This window comes from Gymnoscopelus braueri (assembly GCF_963280865.1).
Source record: "Gymnoscopelus braueri genome assembly, chromosome: 12".
Taxonomy (NCBI): domain Eukaryota; kingdom Metazoa; phylum Chordata; class Actinopteri; order Myctophiformes; family Myctophidae; genus Gymnoscopelus; species Gymnoscopelus braueri.
Window position 1 is genome coordinate 40,783,137 of NC_137614.1, and position 17,422 is coordinate 40,800,558.

General features: G+C 42.0%; 1 pseudogene across 1 annotated transcript in view; it reads left to right on the plus strand.

Annotated features, from left to right (window-relative positions):
• Positions 1-777: 777 nt before the first annotated feature.
• LOC308097273 (rap1 GTPase-activating protein 1-like) overlaps positions 778-17,422 on the plus strand; it is a 70,595-nt pseudogene continuing 53,950 nt past the window's right edge. The window contains exons 1-2 of the transcript XR_013935131.1: positions 778-898; positions 14,899-14,934. The product of XR_013935131.1 is annotated as a rap1 GTPase-activating protein 1-like (transcript). The remainder of the gene's footprint in view (positions 899-14,898; positions 14,935-17,422) is intronic.

The following is a 17,422-nucleotide window of genomic DNA, read 5'->3' on the forward strand; positions in this document are numbered from 1 at the left end:
TTACGTTTTCTTTTAATATACTTAATATATACTTTATATATATCTTTACTATATATATAAATGAATGCCCTACTCAACAGTGTTGTGTAAAACTAGCGACAATGGCCGATCTAGTCGATTTATAAGCTCACAAGTGTAGATCTGCTATTGCCGCTATTTTAGAAAAACGTTTAAAAGTAAAAGTGAAACCCACAAGTCTATCTTGTGGGTTTTATAAATATTTAACCAATGAAAAGTATTAACAACTAATTTGTGACTAAATAACTGCATTGGAGCCACTGGAACACAGATTATGTTTTCCATTTCCTGAAAAGCAACGGTTTTAGACATACAGTACAAAGTTTCCACCCGACGGTGATGAAATACAATTTGAAATAAAGGTGATAGGACGATATGGTTTGTGTTGGCGTGCACAGCCTTGGACATGCAGCAGCACATGTCATTGATGTTTAGGTCAAGAGCTGAAAGACTGCCAGTGTGTTCTCTGTGCCTCTCTGAGAGAGGATGTAGCCCATACTGTACGTACACACACACACACACACACACACACACACACACACACACACACACACACACACACACACACACACACACACACACACACACACACACACACACACACACACACACACACCCCCTTCCCTCTCATTCCTCCTCCTGTTTGTGGAGGAGGCGTGTTAGTGGTGAAGAGGGAGGAGATGGGAGTGGAACTCTGTGGACCGACAGACACAAACGCACACACACACACACACACACACACACACACGGACACACATGGACAGACAGACAGCATAGGCCTACATGCATTCAAACACACACAAGCGTCAGTGGACTTGCGCTCTCCATGAACCAGGATGCCTCAGAGAAAGAGGAGTTTCACATTTGGAGCTTATGGGGGGTAAGAGAATGACATGATTTATAGATGCTTTTAACGTGTGTGTGAGTGTGTGTTTGTGTGCGTGTGAGTGGGGGGCGGGCGGGCGGGGGGGGGGGGGGGGGGTCTCTGTGTATTTTGTCTGTGTTTATTTGTGTCTGTGTTTACATGTACCGTATTTGTTTTTGTGTCTATTTGTGTGTCTGTACAGTATGTATTTATGTGACTGTATTTCTGTCTGCGTGTATTTTTGTGTCCATGTACTGTACAGTATACTGTGTCTGTATGTGTTTGTGTCTGTGTGTAATTATGTACGTATTTGTGTGCATGTGTGTCTATACTGCATGTGTTTGTGTGTCTGTACTTATTTGTGTATGTTGTTTATGTTATGAGCTTGTAGATCTGTTACTTTTGTGTGCGCGACACCGGCGCACAACTATGTATATAAATCAGGCGTCCAACCCCTAAGCCTAACCTCCAAATGCCTTATTCCTAAGCCTAACCCAAACCTGAATCTTTCCCTAAGTGTAAGCAATGTTCAATGCTCTCTCTCTCTCTCTCTCCCCGCTATCATACTCTCTCTATTTATTATATATATACTTTTTTATTATTTATTTATTTGGCCCTCACAGGTACAGTAATAAAAGTACACACACACACACACACACACACACACACACACACACACACACACACACACACACACACACACACACACACACACACACACACACACACACACACACACACACACACACACACACACACACACACACAGACAAATACAAATGCACATGCACAGACAGACAACCAGCAGTAAACTCAATCATGTCTGTTTACTCATCATTTGATTAAGACGTCATGCCAGCTCAGTACAGTAAATATTACTGTACCGAGTAGTGTACATACTTTGGATCGGTCATTTCCTGAGGGTTAGAGGGAGATATAAGCATATAAATATATACATGCTGGCTATATGATATGTCATATAGATCAGTGGTTCTTAAACATTTTCCTGTGATGGACCCCCATATTGATCTGTATTTGGCCGCGGACCCCCATATGAATAGAATTTGTGCCAGGGACCAACGTGATAAAAACGATTCTCGATTTTTTTCCACAATTTGAAATTAGTTAATAAAGCGTCACATTCATTTTAACCCCTTTATCCATATTTTATACTTTGGCTATTTTTGAAAAGTTGTGAAAACTTCTGGGGGGTCCCTGGAGCTAGATATCTTGAGATGGGGGTCCGCGGCCAAATACATATCATTTTGGGGGTCCTTGACATGAAAGAGTTTGAGAATCACTGCTGTAGGTGACATGTCATATACAGGTATGTTCCCAGTGTTGTCATGTGGCCCAGGTCTGGGTTTAGTTCACACCCCCGGTAGAAACGCACTCGGCAAGAATTTCCACTTGTCAACAGGTGCTCCACTGGCATGTTTACCATCACTCACTGTCTCTGTGTATGTGTGTGTGTTTCCTGAGCGTGCATGTGTGTCTCTGTGTACATGTGTGTGTTTCCTGAGCATGCATGTGTGTCTCTGTGTACATGTGTATGCGTTGTTTACATCTTCTTTGTAGACACGTGTATGTGCGTCTCTGTGTACATGTGTATGTCTGGGTGTGTGTGTACTGTATGTTCAAATATGTGCATGTAAAGTATGTACAGATTGAATGCCTAAATATGTGGTTGGTCAACTACGTGTGTGTGTGTGTGGGGGGGTGTGTGTGTGTGTGTGTGGCCTTAGGAAATTCCCCAAATAACCGTCTGCCTTCTGTGGGCTGGGGCCTTATTGAAACAGACAACTGCAAACTTAAGGGATTTTAGAGTTTGTTATTTAAATAAACCAAAGTGGCACCTCTTCATCTAGTCTTGGTATATTTACTCCTCTCGTGGCGTTTCTGTTTCCACAGGTCAGTCTCTGACCGTTCCACTCAGTGTTGTAATCAGTAAATCAGTATCACACTGACGCCTCCCTGCATTCTGTTAGTTTCCATTCACTTCAGGGCGAGAAGCCACTCAAATCAAATCTCTCCAGTCTCCAGACTTGTAGTTATTCCACCCAGTATACTCTCAATGACATGTGCTATAAGTCACTGGTTCCCAACCTTCTTTTCTTGCAGCCCCCCCCTCTTCTTATATTGGACAAAACCTGACATACATACACGCACGCTCTATACTGTATACTTCTTGTACGAGAAATATTTCAAGAAGTTACAGTATACAACGCGTCACTTGGGGATGCATTGTGAGCATGTAAATCAGCTTTTTAAAAAAAACTTCTGGAAAACCTTTTAAATTTCTTTGAATATTTTTGACTACATAATGTTATGCTCAAAATAGGGATGCCAGGTCGAAAGTGGGTTTGAAAGCAAGTTATGATTTCGTGCAACATGTTTTGGCTACCTCCAAACAGACAAGGCCTGGGGCCCGGATGCCATGTTGGGAAACACTGAACCAAATGTTAATGGAACGGACAGGACTTATTACAGTATGCATGAGGTTTTTGTTTTAATGTGGGTGAACAACGAACGAACAACACAGATACTGTACTTAGTTTAAAAAACGAACAACACAGATACTGTACTTAGTTTGCTGTTTGTCACTGGAAAGGTTCCTAGGCAATGGCACCATTCTCTGTGATTGTAATAATACACGTACTGCATCCTGTTGTCTGTGCCGGGAGGATTGTGAGAGGTTGCATTCAGTATACCTCCGTGATGTTAACCACTTAAAAGATGTGCGCAAAAACAGCCGACTTGCAAGCTCACAGCGTGTCACAGCGCGGTGTGCTTGTAGATCCATTATTTTGGAAAGATTTTGAACATTTTAGAATACTTTAGCGAGTTTCCACCTATAATGACATGGTTGAAAGTGGTAAAATGTGCTGTGATGCATGGCAGTCAGCCAGTTCAGTCATATTCTACATTAGACTCTGTGTATCTGCTTTTATAAATTGTTAATGCAGATCATCATGAAATAAACAGAGCAGCGGCCTGCGTCTTCTGGGTATGGAGCCTCTCTCTCTCTCTCTCTCTCTCTCTCTCTCTCTCTCTCTCTCTCTCTCTCTCTCTCTCTCTCTCTCTCTCTCTCTCTATCTCTCTGTGTGTCTCTTTCTCTCTGTGTCACTCTCTCTCCATGGCTTCCGGGGTATAAGATGCTCAGGCGCTGTGCACAAACATGAGTTCTCAACACTTTTGCCTTTTGTGTGCATGGAGAGAGAGAGAGAGAAAGAGCGAGATAGTGTTCAATAACAGTATAGTAGAGATAGAGCTCCATTGTTTGGAATGTGGAGCATGCCAGCTCCACATACTGTGATCAGCTGATGGGAGAATGGGTTTTCTTCATGTAAAGAACACTGTGCATTCTAAGGGTGTTTACTAGTACCAATGGTTCTTTGGCTTGTAGGAATTGTTCTATAAAGGACTATGTAGCCCACAGAGAATCTGATAAAGGATTGTTTTAATATAGTTTACTATAGTTGGCCTAAATCTGCAATCCATAACATGTATTGAATATTACAGTGGGTGTTGTTTCGCGTGACACCGACAAAGGCTAAAGTTTGCTCGACAAATTGATTGTTGGTGATTAGAACCGCAAGGTGGGGGTGGGGGGCAGTCTTTAGAGCAGGAGACCATTCAAGTGCATTTCCTACACAGAAAAATGCTGAGTGGTATATGAGCTCTGAAATTGTAAAAAAAGAAGAAGAAGAAAAAAACCTCTTACAAGTCAATTTGTACACTAGAAGGGTTCATTTAATGTCATACTGTGTAGCATTCATTTTTGGAGTCTGTTGGAGCGATGTCAGCGATTTCAAATCCACTATCTTGGAATTTCCGGTCCCAAAAAGCAACCGGAAACTAACTAATGCTATTGGGTGGAAAGGCAGAGAGGGTGGGTCTTCACTCAGTAGAAGCCCTAGAAGCTTACACTACTATTATCATCATTTTAATATTAATGGGACCATAATTTACAAAAACGCATATAATGATAATTGATAGATTTTAACCCATTAAGACCGGGAAAGCCTATACGTTGCTGTACCTTTAAAACCAGGAAAGCATCTGTCATTTTAGATGTTACTATTTATATAGCAACAGAATTTCTTTTTTTAATACAAAATAGAAGATTTTCTGAAAACTTAGGTGGCACCTAAGTTTTCAGAAAATCTTCTATTTTGTATTAAAAAAAGAAAGGGCATTCACAACTAATGATTTGTGTGAGTCGACTGTTTTGACCAATTAGTAGTCGACTAGTCGACTAGTCGAAATTAACATTAAAAAATACATTTAAATTTTTTTTTTTTTTAGGGGGGGGCATTGTTTTAATGCCATCCTACTACTATATTACTATTATTATTATCCTCCTGCCCTTATTTTTATGGCGTTTTAAGGGAAGCGCTTCTGGCACAGCAGCACAGCACCACAGCAGCGTCTCCAAGGATCCCCATTGCCCAATAATAGGCTTTTATTGGGCATACTTTTGACCCCCTTTTGATAAAAAATAAAGTCAGGAGGATAATAATAATAGTAAGACGGGCCATTACTATGGCATTAAAACAAATAAAAACAAATAATAATAAAAAAAAAGCTTTTTTTCTTCAACTATTCGACTAGTACCAACAGAGTCGACTAGTGGTTATACTAGTCGACTAGTCGACTAGTTGGTGAAAGCCCTAGACCGTCAGAGCGTTTTTAAAATCGGCCTCAGGTCTAAATGGGTCTAAACTAGCGACTGAAAGCATAAGTATTTATGAAAATGTTATAAAATCAAGTGTTAAGTCTGGTCAAATAAATACCCATTGAGTTTAATGTCATGAATCGTCTTCTGCAAACAGCAGGAGGGGAAATACTGACACCCTCCTAAAGAGGCCATTAATGAGCACTGCAGCGTTTTCGTGATTTCCGCTTCATATCCAGTGACGGAAACTTGCCGCATGGTTTGTCTACAGAGAAGGAATGCTGAAAAAGGAATGCTGCAGGGTTCTAGCGGCCGAGGATATTTTTGAAAGCTAAAATACATGAAAAAATAAATTTTCAATAGCGTTTAGAGAAGGTGTCAATCATTCCATTTATATGGAATGATTATTGTGAAAAATATACCAGTGAAAGTAACTTTTGTTTAATTGAAAAAGTTACACAATATGACTTTAATACTCACAGGGTTTGACCGTGGTGTAGGGCAACCAGAGGACTCATCATGTTCTATCCAATCAGGCCTCCTTCACACTGAGTGTCATTAATTGTCATTCATGTTCACAATGACAATGGCATTTGCAAGGACACTCAGACAGAGTGTAAACACCTGGAGGAGACAGTAGCTGTTGTTTTAGTTGCTTCAGCTTCTCCTTGTCGCGCATCCTCGTTTCTCAGAATTATCCACTTGAACGCTAGCGCCTCTATTCTGCCGAACATTTGGCTGATCTACAGAATTAATTAATTTGGTCCCCACTCCTGGGTATTTTCTGTCACTGTATATTTGCACATGCTGTGTGTGATTTGTGGTCTCTGCATGTACCCATCCTAATTATTAGGAGCAGTGAGCGCTATTAATACAGCGCTCCGGGAGCAGTTAGTGGTTATGTGTCTCGCTTAGGGACACTTTGACACATAGACTGTGCATGGCTGGGGTGTGAACGAGGGACCTTCCCAGACGGCCTCTCTACGCACCGAGCTATGGCATCGCGAGACATCGTGAGCTTTTAGATCAGCTATTTTCAGCGAAGATATTTAGTAGAGGGAAGACAAGAGGGGGTCTAGTACAGTATAGCCCCCTGGGGAACTCCGGTCAATGACGTATAGGCTTTAAAGTGGTTAAAACTGAGGGTCCATACTAACATTGTTAGCTTGGAGATAGAAGGCTTTACACCTGCTGTGTTTTATTGACAACTCGGTGCTCTCAGAACAGCTCTGATGATGTCTTTGCTCTGAACAGGTGCGGCCTGTGGCTTCAGTCGTGCTGAGCTGTTTTAACGATGTAACGTGATGCTTGTTAACACACTGACCCAGGATTAACACATGGCGTGGTCAGGAATGATGTTTACAGCTTGTTGTACGCTGAAAAGCTTAGGTGAGAAACGACGAGCTTGCGCTTTGCCAACGTCTCTCTGGATAAGGATGTGTTGCTAGACGCCGACATTGTAAGTTGTAGCTAACATTAGTTTAAACAGCGGTAAGGCGCAGGACCAGTTTATTCGCCTATTTAGACCTGAGGCCAATTCTAAAACGCCTTCTAAATTGTAACAGTTTTCTGAAAAACTTTACATTTTTATTTAAATAAAATAAAAATTAATGTTGCTATATAGCAACATCTAAAATGACACAGATGCTGTCCCGGATTGAAAGGTATTACAACCTATAGATTTAACACGTTTGAATGGGTTAAGTTGTATGATGTGCTCATGACATGTACACAAACTGCTGTTGTGTGTGTGGGTCTGTGTGGGTGTGTGTGTGTGTGTGTGTGTGTGTGTGTGTGTACTGTATATGTTTATAAGGTGGATAGAGCAGTGAAAAGTGTCTGTTTGCATAGCTCTGGTGTTTGTGTGTGTGTGCATGTGTGTGCAATTGTGCACAGTAAATTCTTAGTGTTCATTTTACTCCAAAAGAGTGTACAAATGGAACCAAACAGAACTTTACGGGTCCGTTTGGTTCCATTTGTACTCTCTTCGGAGTGTGTGTGTTCATGCTGACTGTACTCGACTGTACTGTCATGTGGCATAAAAGAGAACATTCATCTTTACTGTCATTCACTGTATCAATGGTGCCATTCAGCTCACATACAGTAAACAGTCTGGAGGTGGGCGGGTTCCCTCTGTATTGTTGACTGGTATTCTTATTATTAGCCTGGATAACAATGTTTCAGGGCTTGAGCAGGGCTGTCTTTCACTCGCTAGTCTATTTTTAACCACATTAAAGGTCTTTCTCCGAAAATGAATTCTCTGAAAATAGATCATGTAGGTTGATGGTTTTATTTGCGGTGAAAAGATCAATCTTGTTTCAAAAACAAAACAAACTAGAAAAGTGTGGTCCTCGGAGCACAGGTCTCCGCCAGGTCGGATTGCCCACCCAGGGCCCGCAAACTTTGGACGGCAGTCATAGCGACTTGAGATGGGATCTGAAAACGTATACATTTTGATCACATGAGCCCAGAGATAATGTGTACCGGTTTGTGTGAGTTTTGGACAAAATCGGTAGGAGTAGTAGCAAAAACTGTGTTTTGCAGAAAATGCTAAATGGCGTTAATAATGTCAGGTGGAAACATAGTCTCCGGCCACGCGGAGTCAAAAGAATGACGTGTAATATCCACGTCCCGTATGAGTGGTCACAGAGTTCCTGGTGTGTGGACCTTATAAGCCTAAAGCGGTTAGGTCATAGAGGTATAATATAACTAGAGGGCGGATTGCCCCGCCCCCAGCTATCATTTCAATGAATGTGCTCAGTGGCGTTTTGAAGCACCCGGAAGTTATTTTGTAGGGTATGGACACTTATTATGTATAGAAAATGTTTCCTCTTTCCTGATGGCCACATAGGAATAATAATGGCTTATCTATGGATCTGTCATAGACTGTGAATTCCAAATTGGGGCGTTGTCCCCGGGTGCCTTCACTCAGTGATTTGTGAATTCTGCCCTCTTTTGTCTTTTTCTTTTTGACTCCTCACTCAGCTGAAACGTTTTTGGGAACATTAAGACGGTGTGCGGACTCTTTCCTTTTGTTCAGACCTTATAAGCCTGGCATCAAAATGTTTCAAGATGTGTCCAAATATTTCACAATTTCTCTAAAAAAGCTAATCTACAATGCAAGCTTGTAGATCTTCCATTTTCAAATGAAGTGCAGTATAAATAGGGTGTTTAATAGTATCCAGCTTCTATTGAAAAACATTCTCTCTGAGTGAATAACGGATGCTGAGGGCAGAACGCATGCTGGTGTGGGAGTTGATTACAGAATAAACGTTATTCACAGAATACCAAATAGGCTGACGCATTCACGTACTGTAGACACACGCCTTCAGAAACCTTTCATTTTGCTGAATGTTCATCTCAAACGTCTCTCCCTCTGGACTCAATAGGCTCTTATCCACAAGTTTAGCTCAGAATGTGAGTCCCAATGTATCCCAGGGCTGTAACCGGCTCTACACAGCCTCTCTCTTGAGCTCCAGCAAGGTTTACATTGGGATTTCTGGCTGCCGAGGGCTTTAAACAGAGTGTTTGGTCATTCACTGGATGTTTTTGAGTCAAATGCAGCTTTGGGAGCAATATAGCCTACTTGAGGAGTGTCGATAACATTCACGCTGGATGTAAAGTAAATAAAATAAAACGGATTGTACCTCTAAAAATATTTGAGTTAAGGTGCAAGTTCAAAGTAATAGTAATTTAGTCCCCTTTTAGTTGTTTTTGGGGTATGTTTATTTGCACATACGTGAAATCTATCCTCTGCATTTAACCTATCCTAACTATTAGGAGCAGTGAGTGGTTGATATTAATACAGAACCTATAGGGAGCAGTTAAGAGTTCAGTGTCTTGCTCAGGGATACTTCGACACATACTGTATACTGGATCGACCGGGGTGTGAACCGGCAACCGTCCGATTCCCAGACAGCCTCTCTGGCCACCTGCTTGTCTATATACGTACAGTAGTAAGGAAGCTCTATTCATACATGTAGGAGCTGACAATGAATATCCATCATTTTTCTTCCTTATACATTTTTGTAGTTGGAACATTGGCAGTATGTCACTTTTTTTCTTTTTACGCAGGTGTGTTGCACAAATGTGAACGCAGATTACTGCAAGTACAGTGAACTTATTGTTCACTGTTCCAGATGTCGACATGCTGTGTTGACCAGGAGTTACTGAGGCCCGCCCTGAGCCTTTCAAAGCACTAATTTATTGACCACCGCACAAATATGTCGCTTGCCGACATCAACTCATTACAAGCTTGTGAATCAGCACCTGTCGGGAAGCGACGCTGTTGTGCCACAGAGTATACATTAGGATTCATACCTTTCTATAGCCTATTTCCATAGAAACCAGATGATTTTGTTTAAAGATACCCAGCTGACTGGAGAGGAGTAATGAAATAAATCACGTGACGTGCTGTGATGGTATATGAGCTGTAGTAATTCAGCTCAGTGTCAGTCTGGTGTCAAAGAGTTTGTTTTTCTTTGATTTATTCTGTCGCCAATGAGAACAACTAGTCCTCTTAGACTGTGAGGGTTAAATATTACTCATACTGTAGACATGCATTGATACTAGAGCCTGACTAATATATCGGTTTGGCCAATATATCGGCTATTATTTTGACTTTTTGACGACATCGGTATTGTATGAAGCCGATGTGTTCCGATTTCAACCTTTTGAAGCTTGTAGATGTGCTATTATTGGAAAAAACTCTTGAATAGGGCATAAGTGTTTAAATAAAATACAGTTCAGTCTATGTATGTATTTAATATTTACTAAATTGTCAAACGTTTTTTTCTTTCCTTTTTTTTTTACCATATGGGCTAATCGGTGGTCTATGACTCTCCAAAAGCGAGAATAATATCGGAACTAAAATTTGACATCTGTTGGGCTAAATATGACTTACACCGAACAATTGCTTTGACACAGGCTGCTAATTGCTTACAGGCGACTTCCTTCCGTCCATACGTCTCTGTCCGTCCGTACGTCCGTCCGTCCATCCATCCATCATTGATTCACTGAAAAGGCCCTCTGTTTGGCTGATAATACTGAGAGTTTGTCATCGCTCACTGTAGTAATCTGCATGTTATCACAAGCTGCCCTGCCTTGTTTAGTTTCAGTCATGGAATGTCTCTCTCTCTGTCTCTCTGGAGTGATCTGTGATATTTAACAGGAAAAAGGAGAGTTTCTTTATTGATTGTTAGCTCGCTTCTTTGATTGACAGATTGATTAACAGGCTGATTAATTGAATTGGTGTGGCTATTTTGGGCATGCCATTACTCATTATAGGCAAAGATTTTCAATTTGGGTTGACCCCCAAAATAGTGAAAACAGTAGATCTACAAGCTCACAACGTGCGGTGATGCGATGCATTGTGAGACAAAGTATAAAACAGTGGCTTAATGGTAGGGTAAGTGATTTTCTTTTGTTAAAATAAGTGTTAAAAAGCTCTACATTCTGATAGTACTCATTGCTATAGAGTGTTTGTTCAGTAACAGGAGTCTCCCTGTCTCTCCAGCTCTTTAGTAAACAGAACATTTGTTTTCAGGCCGGGATACCAATTTTATCCAATCAGGAGAGAGAACCCACACAGGATATATATTGAACAAGTGAAATTGGAAGTGATGACACAAAGAAATTAGCAGACAAAATTGGAACTTAACATTTAAGCTGATAAATGGTACTCTCTCCTCATTGGCTGAAAATGTGCAACCCACCTGAAACTGTATTTTCCGTTTATTAAAGAGCTGTAGCGACAGGGAGACCCCTGTTACTGAACAAACACTCCATAGCAATGACTACTTTCAGAATATAGTGTTTTAACCATTTAACAAAAAATTATCACTTACCTACCTTTTAAGTGGTTATATCATAACCTGGAGGGTGGGGGGGGGGGTTATCGTCGTGAGTTATGCTGATGGATTTCTAGAGGCATTTTATATGTATTTATATTTATAGGCAATTTATTTTGCTTTAGAGCCTTTGGTTGTGGATCATGTCGTATCCTGTCTGATTAAATTTAATTGGATTTCTATGAAACCTGAGAATGAGCGAGGAGGCCCACAGAATGAGAATGATTATTCTTCTCAGCGGTGTCGTACATACAGAGACAGCTCTCTTCCGCTCACAGAATATAACTCCCAGACGAACAGAGCTGGTTTTGGTGTCACTTTTGGTCGCCCAAGGACAAGTAGTGCATTGCATCTCGTGCGACAGCTGTGATTTATCTGCCCGTTGTTGGTGTGTCAGACTCAGTGAACTGAGATAGACTCGGAACAACAGAATCCATCTTCGTGTCATTACGTGTCACGTGGAGGACTGCTTGTAGCCTAGTGTCACCGGGGGTTGAACATGACAGAGTCACCCTCCAGGCGACAAAGCCACCGCAGGCAACAGCAGGTCTGCTGGGTTGGGATTCCCACCCAGTGGTGGAAAGTTACTGTAACTAAGTACATTTACTCAAGTACTGTACTTAACCCATTAAGACCTGAGGCATTCTACTAAATGCCTTCTAAATCAGTAGTTCTCTAACTTTTTCGTGCCAAGGACCCCCAAATTGCTATATATTTGGCCGCGGACCCCCATCTGAAAAGGTTTTTGTGCCACGGACCCCCAGAAGAGAAAACTTATGTTAAAAAATTAAAAGCAGACACCAACACTTTGAAAAAGTAGCAGATGTACAATGTCGCAGTGAGCTATTTTTTTTTATAGCCAACGCTAAAATCTCAGTTAAGTACAATTCCACAGTACAGTGAACAAACAGCCTCGCTGATGTGTTTCCCCTCTCAGTTACACAGTTTCTCAGAAAGAGGAAGTCGCTTTAGGTTTTCATGTGATTGACAAATACACCACAAACGGACATAACAAGCCAAGCTATAGGATAGGATCGCTACAACAGGAAGTACCAAGAGCTTTTGTCCTATTCCTGGTGCTATTCCGTGGTTTGAATTGTTAGGCTCCCTCATTCAATATTCTTGTGTTCTTTCACAAATGCTTTGGAAACTATTGAATGAAAACAGGATATTTTCAAACTAAGTTGCTCAACTATCAACTTTCAAACGTGTGATTGTGTCGGTCTCTAGCCTATGCATTGCAATAATTATATTTTTAAATCCTCGTAGGGAAATTTGATCTTCACTCTATTGTTAAACACATGACATGTAGGCTTGAAACACAAAGACCTATAGACATGCAAACACGGAGAGATCGTTGAGTCATGAGCTGCAAAGTGGCACCCAGAAGCAGTTTTAGGTGTTTGGTGCCTTGCTCAAGGGCACCTCAGCAGTGCCCAAGAGGTGAACTGGCACCTCTCCTGCTACCAGTCCACTCTCTGAACGATGGTCTTGGCCCTCCAGTTCCCAAACCAAGTCCATAGGGACTGAGCTGCCGTCGCCCCCAATACAGACCGAACTAGAAAAGGGCGCTCTTCTGAGCGCATATCTCTGCCAGGATGGGTTGCTTAGTCAGGGCTTTGTAAGTCTTGGGTTGCAGCCATCAGGACCCGAGGAAGCTGCGGGAGAAATAGCATTATACAACATACGGTGCAACTTTTCGCATTTCCCTAACCCACTATGGGCGGAAGTAAAAGTGCTTTTGGAGGTGCACGCTCGTGTTTTTTGGCCTACTGGGAGTGTGCAGGAAAAGTTTTACGCTGATCAGCCCAGTGGTTTCTGAGATTAGCTACACACAGAGACACGCAGACACAAACGGGAGCAAAAACACAATCTCTGCGTCCCGGCCTTCCGGCCTGGCGCAGATAACTAGACTGCGAGGCGTCTACTTGCTCTATTTTCAGACTAGCTTGCCAGATTCCTGGGATGTTGCTGGGTAATGATTCCATAGAACATGCAGACTTAATACCGGCCAAAGAGACGTCTTCAGACAGATGAGTAAGAGCTTTGGATTCCTGTGAGTCCGCTGGGACAAGGGGTGGGACAGCGGACAGAGACTCAGCTGTGTCTGGATGGATGGAATGGGATGTGGTTCTGGCTAACTGGATCAACAGTGACACAGCTCTGTGCTTTGAGGAGGACATCTGAGAAGGTGTCCTCGGCAGGGGGGAGAAGGTTAAATACGAGATCGGATGCATGACAGAGCAGACAGCTGCAGGAGGTCTGTGAGATGATTCAAATAGCCGGCCCCCCGCGGCTATCGCCAGAGATAAGCCTGAGACCCTGCACTTCTACATGTCCTTGAGGGTTTTTGTTTCTTTATTATATTACATTATTTCTCATTTGTTTATTTATCCATTCGTTCTTTTGCTGTTATCATTTCATTTATATCATAAAGCACTTTGTAACCGTGTTTTGATAAATGCTCTGTAAATAGAGTCATTATTAGTAGTAGTAGTAGTTCCATGTGGCACAGCATCAGTGCTGGAGACCTAGAGTCTATGCTGCACAGCAGTATGTTTAGGACTCTCCTACAGCTTGTATTTGCTCATTTGTGGTGGATGTCTAAAACCCAATATTACCCAAATTGTGATGCATGGTTTTCTTGATGGTGAGCAGCAGTCATGGTCAGCAGTTCATCATAACTTTTATCCATCAAGTGTTTCTTTTGCACACACAGTGCCATCTAGTGGATTACATTGAATTGTACACTCACCCAACTGTTAGAAGGCGGGCATTATATCTGGTCGTCCAAAAGAACAAATGAACAAACACTTTGAACCACTCCTGTTCAGAAGCTGTTTACCACTTTCAACCTGGCGTCCCTATTTTGGGTATGTCATTATATTTATCCAAATATATCAGCACGGTATTATCTTCTCATCCCTGGATATGCTACTTGAGCAGATTCATTCATTCATTCACTTATTCATTTGGGGGTAAGTCTGACTCCCTGTATACACCCTTGCCTTCCCTCAGTTCAGTTTAGTTTATTTTTATTTTGAAAGATATACTTACTACCTTCTGGATTGTTACTTGTAATCAGAAACCCACAACAACAGAATACTCATCTCATTCTCACTCTTCTTCCCATCCGCTTCAAATCCCACCAACGGATAAGCAGAAACACAGACTTTGTCTCATTTTGGAACGGCAGCTCGTTGTCTGTCTGTCTGTCTGTCTGTCTGTCTGTCTGTCAATGCACATTGATCTATCATAAACAAATGCACATTGATTTTAATCTCCGACCCTTTTATCTAGACTTAGCTGTGATGTCTCGGCAGATTGTTGCTATTATCGAACCATCCGTTTTTAGCATCATTAAACAAGCTACACACTCATACACTCGATGAATATTTCATAAAAATATACGTATAGTGTGAAGTAAACACTGATTATTTGAGCTGTTTCTCTGGACTCAACATGTTTTTTTTCCTGCACTTTTTCAGACTGGACAAGACATTCACCAGGGCCAGGAGCAGATGGTGAGTTATCGTTTGTCTTTGATCCTGGTCAGATGAGGTCAGGAGATGCATTTGTGAGCGAGCTGTTGACAAACGTTTTTTTGCCAAGGTTTTCCTCCTGCAGAAGAATGTGTGCAGTGTGTTTGCGGTGTGTTGTAAGTGAGATGAATGAGCCACTGAGAGCCAGAATGGATGTAGCCCCCCTCCCTCCCCTCTCGTTGCCACAGTAACTAATGGCGGGCATCTCTGCAGTGTTGGCAAGGTTAGGATGGTGCTGTGTGTGTGTGTGTGTGTGTGTGTGTGTGTGTGTGTGTGTGTGTGTGTGTGTGTGTGTGTGTGTGTGTGTGTGTGTGTGTGTGTGTGTGTGTGTGTGTGTGTGTGTGTGTGTGTGTGTGTGTGTGTGTGTGTGTGTGTGTGTGTGTGTGTGTGTGTGTACGCAACACGTGAAGCCTAGATTCAGAGCTGAGCGAACAGTCCTGCTGGCAATTGTGGAGCCTGACCGATATATCGGTTTGAGTGGTATATCATTATTTGACTCTTTTTTACTACATCGGTTTCGGCAATTATGCAGCTGATCATAGGCGGCGGGTAATGAAGGCTAGGGTAGGCTAAACCTTCCCAAATGTTATGCTGGAATTATGTTATGCAATTCTAGGAATTGTGCAAATTATATAATATATGTGCGCAGCATTATTTAGTTAATTTTTTTGATAATAAATCAGTAAAATCAGGCAAAAATAAAAATTAAATAACCTAACCTAACCCTAACCCTAAAACCAAAATAAAGTAACCAAAAACCAACACAATCCGCCCAGAAACCGCATTTTTTGCGCACGCGCACGGATTTCGGCGCCGACCCCCAGCCTTCCCAATTGTCAAGCTCACCCGCCGCCTATGCAGCTGATGTGTCCCGATTTGTAACCTTTTAAAATGTTTCAAAAGTAACTGATCTAAAAGCTTGCTATGTTGTGAGCTTGTGTGTTTTATATTTTATATTATTCTTTGCTTGTTCATTGTATAATTATAGTTTAATATTCTTTTCATACTGAATACTGAAGTTTAATAAATATGCTTAATAATTTTTTTATCAAAACATTATTTGTTTATTTTCATATTTGCTTATAAGTTAGGCTATTAGTTCTCAAATAGAAACTTTAATTAAATCAATTGTTGTTCAAATTCATTTAAAAAAGTACGTCATGTCCTGCACAATGCAACCAGACCAATATTGGTTGGGTAGCTTGTCAATCAAGAGCGGGGGCGGGGAATGAATGCTATTGGTTGTGTAGCTTGTCAATCAAATCATCCCGCCCCTCCTAGATCATACTAAATGGGACCATAATTTGCCAAAACGCATATCATGATGATTTGAAAGAAGACTTTAAACTAGCGACTGGAAGCATAATAGTATTTATAACAATGTTTATTAAGGTAAGAAAATCAAGTCTAAAGTTCGTCAAAAACCCGCCCACTTGCATTGAGAGAAATTCTTTCTGACACCAGCAGGGGTAAAACAGCGAAACTACAGGCCATTCATATGAACTGTCACTTGAACTGAACTTTCTTTATAGACCCAATTTACAACTCTCAAGCTGGCCCCTTGGTCACTGCACTAGAGGACACACGGTGTGTCACTGCACTAGAGGACACACAGTGTGTCACAGTAGAGGACACACAGTACACAGTGTGTCACTGCACTAGAGGACACACAGTGTGTCACTGCACTAGAGGACACACAGTGTGTCACTGCACTAGAGGACACACAGTGTGTCACTGCACTAGAGGACACACAGTGTGTCACTGCACTAGAGGACACACAGTGTGTCACTGCACTAGAGGACACACAGTGTGTCACTGCACTAGAGGACACACAGTGTGTCACTGCACTAGAGGACACACAGTGTGTCACTGCACTAGAGGACACACAGTGTGTCACTGCATTAGAGGACACACAGTGTGTCACACTAGAGGACACACAGTGTGTCACTGCACTAGAGGACACACAGTGTGTCACACTAGAGGACACACAGTGTGTCACTGCACTAGAGGACACACAGTGTGTCACTGCATTAGAGGACACACAGTGTGTCACACTAGAGGACACACAGTGTGTCACTGCACTAGAGGACACACAGTGTGTCACACTAGAGGACACACAGTGTGTCACTGCACTAGAGGACACACAGTGTGTCACACTAGAGGACACACAGTGTGTCACTGCACTAGAGGACACACAGTGTGTCACTGCACTAGAGGACACACAGTGTGTCACTGCACTAGAGGACACACAGTGTGTCACAGTAGAGGACACACAGTGTGTCACACTAGAGGACACACAGTGTGTCACACTAGAGGACACACAGTGTGTCACACTAGAGGACACACTGTGTGTCACTGCACTAGAGGACACAGTGTGTCACTGCACTAGAGGACACATAGTGTGTCACTGCACTAGAGGACACAGTGTGTCACTGCACTAGAGGACACATAGTGTGTCACTGCACTAGAG